Source organism: Ambystoma mexicanum, chromosome 4q, assembly GCF_040938575.1.
Source record: "Ambystoma mexicanum isolate Mex_15411 chromosome 4q, UKY_AmexF1_1, whole genome shotgun sequence".
Taxonomy (NCBI): domain Eukaryota; kingdom Metazoa; phylum Chordata; class Amphibia; order Caudata; family Ambystomatidae; genus Ambystoma; species Ambystoma mexicanum.
In genome coordinates this window covers 250,594,766-250,608,152 of record NC_090928.1, presented here as the reverse complement: position 1 = coordinate 250,608,152, position 13,387 = coordinate 250,594,766, and the positions used below count along the sequence as shown (strand labels likewise).

The following is a 13,387-nucleotide window of genomic DNA, read 5'->3' as shown; positions in this document are numbered from 1 at the left end:
GTTGTGAGACATCACCATCACGATGAGCACTTCAGGGGCTGTCCAGCCCCCAGAGGGGGCGCTAGAGTGACAGCCTGCATAGCGGGTCGCCCTTCTGACCATCCCCTGGGGGGTACCTACACTTCGTCTCTTCCCTCGGAGCAGAAGGGGCATCCCCAGGCCCAGCCACATCCGGCTGGGCCTCAGGGAGTAGTTATAAGGCACAGGGCCCGCTCAGCTCATTCTCTTCTTGCAGCCCCTCACCTGAAGTACAGCAGGAGCAGAAGGTAGCAAGATCATTTTGTTGCAGTATCACAAGCTAGAGGATGTGTCGGCTAATTATTGGTCGGTGTCTACTCAGGGTGCAGGCAGTTACCTTGTGGCACGCAGTTTGGTCTGGGCTCTGGGGCCAGGTGGGCTGCTAAGCATTGGGTGCTCGACGCACCATCCGTGGGCCCGGGCGGCGAAGCTGTGTGTGCTTGATTGTTTGAATTTGCCAATTGTGTGGCATTTCATTTTCCATCTTTGTCGGCCGCCATGCCGCGGGATGTCTTGTGATCATGTGCCTCGAACAGTCGCTGTGCCATATGGGGCTTTGTATATGGACATTTATGTCAAAGGCACAAGGCTGCAAGTTTGTGGTTTTTTGTGGGATGTAAATTGTGACCTTTGTGCAGGGGGCCTGTGCATCCAGTGAAACAGTGTGCTTTGCCACAAATTCCTTTATTTATGGATTGTTGAGAATGTTTCAATGTTCGTTCAGGGGTTGAACGATAGCATGGCCATGCACTCCCCCTCCCTCTGTTGGCGGGGCTGCTATATTTTCATCTCACTACGGAATCCGCACCATGGGCCTCATTACGGGTCTGGCAGTAACCATGCAAGTAAAACTGGCAGGTTGTCTCCGGACCTGTAATGAATTACCGGCGCCTGACTTCCCGGTAACACTGGGGTATTCCGACCCCGGTGGCCGGGAAGTCAGGTGCCAGTAATTTTGTAATTCCCCATGGAATGGGGACCACAGAAGCACCAGAACCGTTAACAATGATGTCGGTGCTTCCGTGAAACTCTGCGGGCGGGTGCCATTCCACCTGCCAGGTCTGACCCTGGCGGGCGGGACGACACCTGCTCGCATAGTCGTACTGCGCTGGTCTGGAAACACTGGCTCCGGTAGGCTTACCCGCACCAGTGTTTCCGGACCGGCACAGTTGGGATGAGGCCCCATGAGTTCCCATGCCGCCACTTGGCATCGGTATTGTGTGCAGATTTGCTGTTTTAAGTCAAGTTTTTTTTCTTTGGGATGCAGGTTTATTTAATGGCAGGATAATTCGCTACCAGATCCGCACCATGCGGTCCATGCGCGTCATAATCTATTTCGACCTGTTAAAATGTCTCAGGGGAGTAAACGCTGGTTGCAGTGATCTGTTTGGATCCCAGGGTACAATTGCAAACACTGGCAAGACCAACCCAGCCATTGCACCCTTGGGGGGTCGATAAGTAAGTGCAAGTGTATGCGGCCTTTGTCTTGCGATGACTTACTGGTCTAAAACAGTTGTTTTTAAGTTTAGTGCGTGTTTTTGCATTTTGCTTCCGGTTCGCCGGGGCATGTTGCTAGTCAGATCCGGGACTTGCTTAGCACATCCCCTCTGGTTTTAGGTCCTATAGCAGACTTTTAAGGGGAACGTGAAGAGCCATGCTAAAGGGTGGTATGGTACGGGCGGTTTATTTGAAGGCCTGCGGACGTCAGCGCCACTCACGGCCCTCAGAATGTTGGGTCCATGGGGTGGCCCACCTGGATATGTTTGAAGGGTTGAATTTAATTACCACAAGGAATTGAAGCAGGTACATCGGGCAGGTGGGCACGCTGGAACAAATGAGCAACCCATATATTAAGCACAGCCAGGAAGCCAGGATATTGCTGTAAAGGCTACTTAGCAGCAGGAGGATTATAGGGTAACAGGCTGATGTCGGTAGTTGCGCTATTGCTAATAAGGATTTAAAAGCAGCATCTTAGTCAGACTGGGTTTTGGTTTGAATTGCCTTTTTCTATTACACTGTTTGTGCCTGGCAGGACAAATATAGGTGCAGGGTGCAAATGTTGGTTAATTATTAAGCCGCAGAGTTTTTTCAGGGAGAATGTTTGCCATTGCCGCGCTGTGCTGGCTGGACGCCCCTGCACCCTGTGTTATTTTGAAGTAGGAGTTCCTGGGAGCATAATCTATGGCAGCAATGGCAATTAAAGGGTGGGGCACAGACAGGTAGTTCATTGCTCAGGTAATTACTTAGCCTATTGGGTATTTACAATGCGCCTATACGGAAGGTTTCAAGAAAAGGATTAAGAACATCAGGGGGCAACGACAGAATGCTTTACTGTCTGAAGAACGAGTTGTTTTATGTACTTTTGCTCTTGGGTGAAAGTGCTCCAAATTCTCGCAGGTTGACAGCAACAACCATTTTGCGGATTTTGCCATCCAGCAGAGAGTGTAAATAGGAGGGGCACGTTTGGAAAGTTTAACTTGCCACGATCATCCGAAGCAGATACATTGGGCAAGAAGGGATGCAGAGCAAAGAGTAAGTAGGACGCCCAACTGATTTACTATATTACTTAGTTTGATAACGGATTATCCGGTACTAAACAAAACGCTCACCTATGCTTTTAGGTATGCAGACAAACTTTGCTGAGAAGTATCAATGATGACCCGGACAATGTCCAGACTTCCGAAGTTTCCTAAAGCTGGGGTACTCCTAAAAGGAAAACCAGGAGTTCAATATTCAAAGCACAATAGTTTGGCATGGAGTTGGTTCTAAATGGTGCGAAACCACACACTCACCTATAAGGTCCGGATACCTAAAAGCATAGGTGAGCGTTTTGTTTAGTACCAGAAAGAACCTACTCCATGACAAATACCTGTGCCTTGAATATTGAACTCCTGTTTTTTCTTTTCGGAGTACTCCAACATTAGGACATTTTGAAAGGGTATTTGAGTACAGAGGAGAGTGACCACCCAGAGGGAAATCCCTCACTGAACATACCACCCGCGGGACCTCATCCTACAGTGAACATCACCACTAATGTAGGTGAATTTGAATTCAGGTACTTTTAAAGCTAATCCAGAATTGTACATACAACTAGGTCCGCTCAGCAACATTTGATCACGGTATAACTCTCTTTGACTAAATAGAACTCTTAGGTTATTGCCTCAATGGATAAGGATAGTCACCATGGTCAACTAACTTAGAGTATTTTTTCGATGGACGATGGCATTTGTCCTAACAAATTTGATTATCCTATGTCTCTTTTATACAACGAATGAAGGTGTTTTTTTACCACAACCATATATCTTGACTGGTGAAATGATTAATGTAGTCATGTGGCGCATGTACCTCTGTAGTCGATGGTTACACTGTGATAATTGTAAAATGAATTGAGTCCTGATTGGTTCTTTTGTATGTATCTTTGCAGAAATGTGTCTTGCTCCTGACGAAGGGGTTGACACCCCGAAACGCGTCGAGACTCAAAACTTGTACATTCAAGACTTGTCCCCCTAGTTACAGGGGTCATATTATTTTGTGTTTTTATATCTTGATTATATTTGAATGAAATTGGAATGTATGATTTCAACCATTTGATCATGTTAATTTCAAGTACAAATACTTTGATACTTTTCACAAATTGTTTGACAGTTCGATTCAGTTCATATGGTGTGCAGGGGACGGGAGTGTCTCAAGAATTAGACACTGTTCTTGTACACAGCTCTTAAATGGGCAGGATGTGCTAATGAGAGACGGGGAGTGTAAATGCAGTTATACAAGGTCGGTTAGTTTTGGGGGGCATTTGGGGTGGTGGGGGGGCACCCCTAAAGCATGGCAGAAATACGGGGTGGTCCTAGCCAGAGAGGAGTTTGACGCTGTAGTCTCGGCCGTTATAAGTTTCCCGATGGCCGCACTAGAGCCAAATTCGGATGACAGGCACTGAGACCTTTAAGGACAGTTGAGAGTCCTTGTCAACAAGATTCAGTGGTCCCGAAGAATTACTGCTTGGCAGTTTATAATCAGAAGCAGAGACGTCTGCTACTCTGCAAACCAGAAGTGACCAGTGTCCCCGGGAACTATAAGATAATGACAAGCCTGACAAACCAATGGGCTACCTTAGAAGCCTAAGGAGATGTGACTTTACTTAGGGCTGGGACCGCCCCCCAAAATGTTGTATAACTCTAATAAATGTGATCTTGTGTTTCCAAATATACACGAGCTGTCCTTGTGATTCTTAGGGTATGTGTAACCATTGCATGATGTCTTTGACCCCGAAGGGGCTGGTGGCTAATGGGGGGTGGGCCCGCAAAGGGGCTGTCCAGCCCTCAGAGGGGGCACAAGAGGGACAGCCTACATAGTGGGCCACCCTTCTGACCACCCCCCCAGGGGGTACCTACACCTCGACTCCTCCCTCAGATGGGAAGGGGCATCCCCACATGCGGCTGGGCACCGGGGAGTAGTTATAATGCACGGGGGCTGCTCAGCTCATTCTCTTCTTGCAGCCCCCTGCATGAAGTCCCACCCTACCTCTCTATTTAAGCAGGATAGTAGGAACACAGAGCTGCAATTCACTGAGTAGGTTATAGGGATTTGTTCATTTATATGTCATTCAGGATGTTGCTGATTGCTTTTTTATGTCAGCGGACTTCGAAGGGTGTAAGTTCGCAAGGAGGTTTTGTTCATAAGTTGTGTACAGTTGCTAACTTTTCTTTTCTGTCACAGGCAGAGTTACGGAGCAGCCCTAGCCGGGGAGGAGTTTGTCGCTGCAGTTTCGGCCGTGGGTGGTTTACCGATGGCCGCACTAGAGGCTAATTCGGACGATGGGCACTGAGTCCTTTATGGACAGTTGAGACTCCTCGTCAACAAGATTCAGTGTTCCCGAAGAGTTACTGCTTGGTAGTTAAGAATCAGAAGCAGCGACGTCCGCTACTCTGCAAACCAGAAGTGACCAGTGTCCCCAGGAACTATAAGATAGTGACAAGGCCGACGAACCAATGGGCTACCTTAGGAGTCTAAGGAGATGTGACTTTACTTAGTTGACTCTAATAAATGTGATCTTGTGTTTCCAAGTATACACCGGTTGTCCTTGTGATTCTTAAGGTATGTCTAACCATTGCATGATGTCTTAGACCCCGAAGGCGGTGGGATGGGGTAACAGGGGATGGCACTGCTATGTATTATTTTCTTTAGATAGGGAAAGGATCTCATTAGACGTAGCGATAAGACAGGCCTTATTCTCTTTGGTTTGATAAACTTTGCGTTATAACATGACCTGAGTCTGTCTCCTGAGTTTGATTTACCGCAATTCCTACAGTACGTATCTTTTCACAGTTTTTTTTAAACCATGCGATGTGCAGTGTGTTGCGCTCTACAAGTGTCCAATAATCAAAGAAGTAAAAAAAAGATAAAACGATTTTCCTGAAACTAAAAGGACTTGTTCATGCATTCACATAAAAATACAGCACATTTTTAGTTACAGCTACTTGGTGGCATTTAAGCGCCCTTCATATGCCAAATTGATTGCATTGGAATACAGATTGGAGGGAAATGGAATGCGAGGATTGAGGCACATCTTGTGAGTGTGGAAGGAGGCTCATCCTGTGAGTGTTGTTTAGTTATTTACCTACCCTCTGACGGCAGATGGCCATTTTAGACCCTACGGCCATTCCCACCCAAAATACGTCCTCCTGGGATCTCTTTGAACTAGCTCTGCAAAGCAGTAACATAAAACATGGTGCTGTATAGGACCTGAGAGTGTTATTTCTATTTAGTCTTCTGGTAGTTAGTAGCTTAATTGCAGCTATACATGCTCTACTGGTGTAATAAAAAATGACTTAACCAAGTTTTGAGCCATTTGGTTTATGAGCAGTATGTGGGTCCTTGCATCTATTCCTTGCACTGAAGGCCTGTTAGAACCGCGCAAAGGTAGCATTTGTCGCTTGTCTCTGTGTATTAGATAGGGATTTGCCATGCATTTCTTTCAAATGCATAGGTACTCAGACCACATTCCAGCTGTTGCATCTTCGGTAAGTAGTACCATTGTGACAGTGTCCTGAAAATGCTAATGCCATGCTTGCATCAAAGCCAAAACTGTTGGCTTTGGTAGTGCTTGTTAAATCCGCGTGCTGTTTACAGAGCATGCGTTGAAGGCGGTCTCCTGGCACTTACTCTAGTGCCGGGTCAGCAGAAGATGTTGCTGCTGGGGGGAGCCTGGGAGAAGACGCATGGGGCAGGGCTGGAACGGCATGGAACAACGCCAGGGGGAAAGTCTGCGAAATAAATTGTGCAAACAAATGTCAGGCCAATGGCAAACAGCCCGGCCCAGAATAAACTGCAGCCGCACCACTGACAAGTAAGGCGCAGACCAGGCCTTCCAGGTTCTGTGTCCCTGCACCTTTCCTCTGTAAAGAAAAAAGAGTTAAAAGGTGCAGCGACGCTGCTCCACTCTACCCGAACCAAGTGATCCAGCACGTTGATAAAACGTGTTTTCCAGAATGTGTATTTTATTCAAAACATGTTATGAATTGAAAATAAAACTTTTTGTGTAATGTAGCCTCGGAAATATACGTCTGCCCCAAATAAACACTTTTTCAATGGTCCTTATGCGTAGGGGTCCCCAACATTTTTGTTCCAAATGTTGACTACAACGCCCATCAACCCAAGCCAGAACAGACAGCAGAAGGTCTCCTGGGCACTGGCGTAGTGGCCCTGCAGCCCATGTGGTGTGGGGGGCCCCGCTGCCGCATGTTCTGGAAGGGCCCCCCCCCTCAGACTTAAAAAAAAAATTGTTTCTTTTTGAAGTCACTCTGACTTCGTAAAGAATTGATTTCCGTGGAAACAATATCTTTATGAAGGCAGAGTGACTTAAAAAGAAACTATTTTTTTTAAGTCCTGAGGGCTCCTCCCACCCCATGAAGTGGAGACCTCCAGGCCTCAATGTCACGGGTGGGGGGGGGGGGCCCTATAACTTCAAAAATAAATAGTTTCTTTTTGAAGTCACTGTGACTTCAAGATGTCAAAAGGAAAATATTTCCATTATGGTATACCGTAACAGAAATCATTTCTTTATGAAGTCATAGCGCTCCCCCCCACCCCCTCCACAACCTCTGCACATGACGGGAAGAAGCGCTCCTGGCTGCAGCAGGGAGCTGAAGGCCTCGTTCCCTGGACCAACAGAATCAAAACGGTAAGAAAATGTATTTTGTTTAAGTGTGTGTGTGTGTGTGTGTGTGTGTGTGTGCATACATATATAATGTAATATGTGTGAATACGTGAGTAGGTGAGTGCATGAAGTATGGGTGGCTGCCTAGGTGAGTGCGCGTATATGGTGAAAGGGTGCACATGTAAATGTATGGGTGGCTGGGTGTGCATGTGTGAGTGTATGGTGAATGATGTGTGTGCTTGTGTGCAATGTCTGGATTACTTATTGGTAATCTTCATTACTCCTAGCCCTACTCTTCCTCGTTCAAGTACTTATGTATGAGTCATGTTGCCTCATACACAAGTACTTGGACAAGGTAGAGGGACATGGAGGTAATGCCTAGCTTAATTACCTGTAATCTTCATTACTCCTAGTCCCACTCTTCCTCACACCATTACTTACCTATGAGGCAAGGTGCAGCATATGTAAGCACTGGGACGAGGAAGAGGGGCATAGCGTTAATCCTGGGCTGAGGAACTTATTTTGTGGGTTGGAGTAGGGGGTGGGAGGGAGAGGGGATGGGTGGGGTGGGTGTTGATTGTGCATTAAATTGTAGTGGTCATCTATGTTCAGGCTAAGCAGGCATGGTATGTGTTATTAGTGGCTAGACAGGTATTTTGGTGCAGCCAGTCTTGTCATTTATTACTATGGCTTGATTTTTTATTAAATGGGAATCTCTGACAAAGTAGTCCTGCTAAGTGTAATTACCTGGCTACACTGGCTTTCGGCTGCTGCCAGTCTAGCCGTTTCTTACTGTGGCATTGTATATTTGTCTTGCCACCTGTGAAACAATAACCATGATAAGTGTTATTGCTTCGACTGGCATTTTGGTGCAATCATTCTAGGTATGTCTCATTGTGGCATGGCATGCTTTACTGTAATATGTTATTACGTGTCTAGACTGCTCTAGATTGTACAGCCAATTGAACATGTTTTCATTTTGGCATGGCATTTTTAATAGCAAAACATTACATTCATTAAAGCATTCATATTCCTGTGCACTGTTGGTGACATGCATGTATTAGATTTTTGGATTGGTGTCACACTCCAAAACAATTGCAACCGCTCTGGCTTTTTAGCCAATTATTCTTAGTGTGCTGTATAATGCATTAAAACACATATTTAGATTGTGCTCCTAATAAGTGTGCGGCGTGCCCCTCCAGCAGCATGATCGTGTGTATTGCGCAAGCGTGGTAGTCTAGGCCAGCCCAGAGTGTGGCGCGACCCATGATTTGTTGCTGAGCTGGCAGGGCCAGACCTCAGCATGACTTTCAGGGGGCCCCCCAAAATGTGTGCTATTCCACTGCTCATGGGTCTCATAGTTCGCAAGATCTGCAGAGCCACAGGCTGCTGTAAAGTGGAGCCTGGATTTGCACCAGGATATGGACCTGGCAACTCTGTTTTCATTCTTTCGCAAATTATGGAGCCTTTTTACGAAGGTTGGCAGTTATTCATGTAATTAACTACAAATGTATGTAACGCACATTTGGTCGTATTTATAAAGAAAACACACTTACACCTGAAAACGCAGACTTGCATGTGTCTAAAAAAGGAACTGCATTGGTGTTGGAAAAATTCTAAGTTTTCTCTGGGCTGCACACAACGTCCCCTAACTGTTTTTGCTTGATGTATACATGCTGTCAATCCGACACCAATCGATACTCAGGGCCTTATTTACAAAGCGTTTTTCAATTGGATTTTGCCATTGAAAACCGCGTTTGTGAATCAGGCCCTCCGTCTTTGACACACTTACTACGCCATGTGCAAGCTAGTTGTGTAGCTAAGCGTGAGAAATGCATTTGCGAATATTTATGAATAATGTAATTATAACTTGCATAACTGTGTTCGTATCCATTTCCATTGCCCTCCCCGTGCTCCTTATTTGAACATGCACAAGGTACAATGTTTTTCATGTGCGAGTCACTCGTGCGTGGAACATGCTTTGTAAATCAGCCCTTATTGGGCACAGTCACTCAATTAGGCACACAAAATGGAGACTGCTGCAGCCAGATATTGACATAACTTGGGCACTTGTCCACATATTACACCATAAACATACTTGCATATCTCCATTTAGTACCCCTGTACTCCTCCATGTATCACATAACTGCTGGAGGCGGTTGTTTCTTTGTGGCATAAAAGGCCCCAGGTTTATTATAACAAATCACATCCCTCATCTACTTCAAGACTACATGCTTGTCATCATAGTAAAAAAACACTCTTCGGGGAATCTTTCTCCTGGTGCGGCGACCAGCCGTCTGATTCATCTCTTACTTGCTCGCCCACCCCACGTTTCCAACCATCTCCACTTCAGGCCAAAGCTTCCTCAACTGCCCTTGTCCATGACCCACCTGCCCCGGCAGGCGGTCTGGGCTGGAGAAGTGCTGTTTCTGCCGGCGGGAAGATGAGCCCTCTCACATAAATCGAGCGCTCTGGCCGCTGGGCCTCAGAGGGGGCGCTGATCCCAGGAGGAGCGAAAACACCTCCTGATTTTCCAAGCTCCTTTGTAGTCCTTACAGTGCCACTGATCACTTACACACCGCTTACACACCACTGATGGGTCCACGGCCATCTCTGGTTCCCCCCAAGCTTTATCCTCACAGCTCCAGTAGTTTTGTGCATAAGTTCCAGAAGAAAAGATCCATTCCGGCTTTTGATAGGTGCACCTCGTCCCTCTGGTAGCATTCAGGTGATTTCAGATTGATCAGGCCAGGTCTGATCTTGGTGAACCCCCTGACCCCTGCAAAACCCGGCCATTGATCCATTCAACTTCCTCCTGGACTTCTAAACTGTTGATTGAGTATCTGCTCCCCTCCATGTCTGTCTTGGGATGATCTGTGACCAGATGATCTCTGAGTCTTCCAAAACAACCCCCAATTCTTGCAGGGTTCCCATCATCTCTCTCATTAGCACTCCTCTGCCCATACTTGTGAGATCGTTTCCACCTAATAAAATAAGGGGTTTGCGGTATCTTGCCAGTAGCATTTGCACAGGCTCTTCCAACTGACCCCATATCATCCCCGGAACTCCATGCCATTCCACCTTCAAATGTCTCGCTGTCATCTGTTCCCTTTAGGGTGCCAAACTTGCTTTGGCCCTCACCACAAAAGAGTGACCAACAACCAAAACTGTCTTTCTGCTCCTCCTAGCTGCTGTTCAGTGAGGAGAGATGGGGAATGGGGCATGGATTATTTTTTACATTTTTTCTGGCCTTACATACCTTTTAAAACAGTTTGACCTCCAACCCTCTATCCTTTTAATAGCTTCCAGCGTCATGCCAACCACGCAGCTGAGGTGGCTGCACCGTTCCTGAAGGAGTGGGTTCCAAAGACCCCTCTGTTGCACCTATCCCTCTTAACGTCAAGGTCATGACGCTTGCATACTGGAACCTGCTCAGGGCTGACCCGCCAGTGTGTAGGAAGAGTGGAGATCCCACCCTTCTTGGGGGTCTTATGTTCAGATATGTCGCTATGCAGGTAACGGGACAGCATGGGCATCCCCTGATGCTGTGCAGAGTGATTCATCGACCTCGCCCACTCTGATTAGTTTTGGACCTTCTTAGGTGTAGCTGTGCCACCTCTTCTGACACTGAGACATCCTCTAACCTTAGAAAAACCCTACCTCCACCTTCTTTGTTGTCCCAAACCAGATCACTGTTGCCAAAAGCCCCGAAGAAGGCCAGGGGAAAAGGCGGCCCTGAACATGACAGCCTCAAAAGTGTCTCTGCATGTTCATGCCAGTCCTCTGATTATAGTGTCAAGTTTCAATATGTCTATAGGGCGCCTAGGGTCTTCCCTCTTCTCGGCTCGTTTGGCCCAGCCTTTCATGGCCATCCTGACATAATTCTCCTTGGTTGGGTCCTTCATGCCCCCTAATTTGTTATAGTGAACTATTGCTGCCAGATGGGATGCCATCCATGCTCTGGTTTTTTGGGACGGCCAAGCCCACCTGATGAAGGCGCGCACCAGAGCCCCTCCTTGGGGCACCCAAAGAAACCCTTCCTTGAACTTAATAAACCTCTCCCAGCATGCTTTATATCTCCTTTCCGTGGTGGGTGCAAGGGCAGTGCTGATGAGTGAGATTAGATTTTCCTTATCATGTACCACTGATGGCTCTTGAAAGGGGTTATCTTGTCGCTTGCGTCTGGTTTTTCCTCCCGAACTGTAAACGAGAGAGAGAGCGTCAGCTATTATATTCATAACCCCTGGTATGTGTCTTGCCCTTACTTCTGTGTTCCCCTGGAGCAGACTTTCTGACAATTTCACTGAGGAGTCGTAGTACCCTCCTATTGCTTGATGTTCCCAGATTTATTATCTGCACTACTGTTAAATTGTCCAACCACAGAATCTCCCTTTTGTTCGCCAGCGAGGGCTCCCGTAGGTGAAAAGCCACTATGATGGGGAACAGCTCTGGGTGTGTGATATCTTGGGTCACGCCCTCCTCACACCTTTTAGGAGGCAATGCCTGTGAACACCACTCATTCCCCAGTATTGCTCCAAACCTGTGACAACCTGATGTGTCAGCGTAGAGTCTTATGCTGTCACTGCTCGCCCATTGCTCCCTCCACAGTACTACCCCATTAAACCGGTCCAGGAAAATGTTCCACATCTTCAGGTCCTCTTTTTACCTCGGAGCCGAGGCGTACTGGGAAGTATGTTGAAGGTCCACTGTTTTAAGTGAAATACTTCTTGCGAATACCCTACCCGCTAGTATGGCCCTTCCCGCAAAGTTCAGTTTCCTTTTCAATGACTCCAGCTCTCTTAGTGTCACTTTACTCCTGCCCAACAATACTTTAATAGTTTCTTTTAGGTCATCTACCCTGTCCTTTGGTAGCCTATGTCTTACCCTCTTCCGAATCAATCTCTATCCCTAAGAATGTTAATTTTGAGAGAGCGCCAACTGTCTTCCCTTCCGCCAAAGGTACTCCGAGCTCCCATTCCTCTGTCTCTTTGCTCCTGATGAACAGAAAGTCATCCAGGGAGTGTATCACTTTACCCATCCTAGCCGTCTCTTTCAGTGCCACTCCAGGAAGGTGCTGAATTTTTCAAAGTATGCACAAGAAATTGAGAATCCCATGGGCAGACATTTATTGTGGTAGTACTGTCCCTCTAATTTGAAACCAAACAAGTTGTAGCTTTCTTTGTGAATTGGCAAAAGCCTGAACGCAGACTCTGTCAGCTTTCCCCAGTAGTGCTCCTTTGAGGGCAGCCCTCAATAGTTCCACCACGTCATCGAAGGACGCATAGGTCACCCTGAAAATGTCTTCCGGAATGCCATAGTTTATCGACTCTCCCTCGGGGAAGGATAGGTGATGGATCAGACCAAATTATCCCTTCTCCTTTTTTAGAACCAGTCCCAAAGGGGAAACCTTGCCATTTTCTAAGGGAGGTGTGGAAAATGGGCCTGCTACCCTCCCCAAACTGAGTTCTTTGGCAATTTTATGTTTCACTACTTCTGGCAGTTTCAATGCGGACTTCAGGTTCTCAGCTTCCCTATGACCCTTTGCCCCAGCGTGGTGAACATCAAATCCCCCCTGAAAATCCTTCACAAATTACCTTTGAGTCGGCAGTGTTGCAGTAACAATTTAACAGTGGTAGTATTCTGGTCGATCTAATTGGGGAAGGCAGTGGACTGCTGAGGAGAGGCGAAAACTGCGTCATTCCGCTTTAATGTCTCCTTTTGCTTTGTGCTAGAGTTCTTTTTTCCATTATCTCCTGACCCCGTGTTATGCCCTCCTGCGCCCTGCATCCTTGACGTTTGTATGCTTAAATCTATATGATTTACCAAAAGTAGAGAAACCCTGTGCAAACTTCCAGCACATGGCCTGCTCTCCCTGCTGATAGCTGGACCTGCTGTTTCAGGAAGAGCACCCGCAAAAGGACCCCCGCCTTTTATCCCCATAAGACCACTTTTCCTTTTTGTAATAAGGCTTCTCCCTCTGCGCCCTGCTCCCCACTTCATTGGCAGCCACCATCTTTTCGATAAAACACGTGAAATCCATCTCATCCCATGCCATAGCTGGTCAATCTGCATCTTCAACCTGAAACCCTTGCAATACTTCAACCAAGCATCTCCCCCATATGTTAAATAGGCATTGTGGATGTACTGGGTGTCTAGTCAAATGGTCGACAGGTCAAATGGTCTAATTTTTATTTTATTTATATATATATTTTT

The 13,387-nt window shown here is 46.8% G+C and overlaps 1 long non-coding RNA gene across 1 annotated transcript; it reads left to right on the top strand.

The window, feature by feature from the left end:
- Window positions 1-2,170: 2,170 nt before the first annotated feature.
- On the top strand, window positions 2,171-5,086 carry LOC138468502 (uncharacterized). The gene is made up of 2 exons (XR_011268287.1): window positions 2,171-2,550; window positions 4,735-5,086. It is a non-coding gene; the product is annotated as an uncharacterized lncRNA (long non-coding RNA).
- The last annotated feature ends 8,301 nt before the right edge of the window (window positions 5,087-13,387 follow it).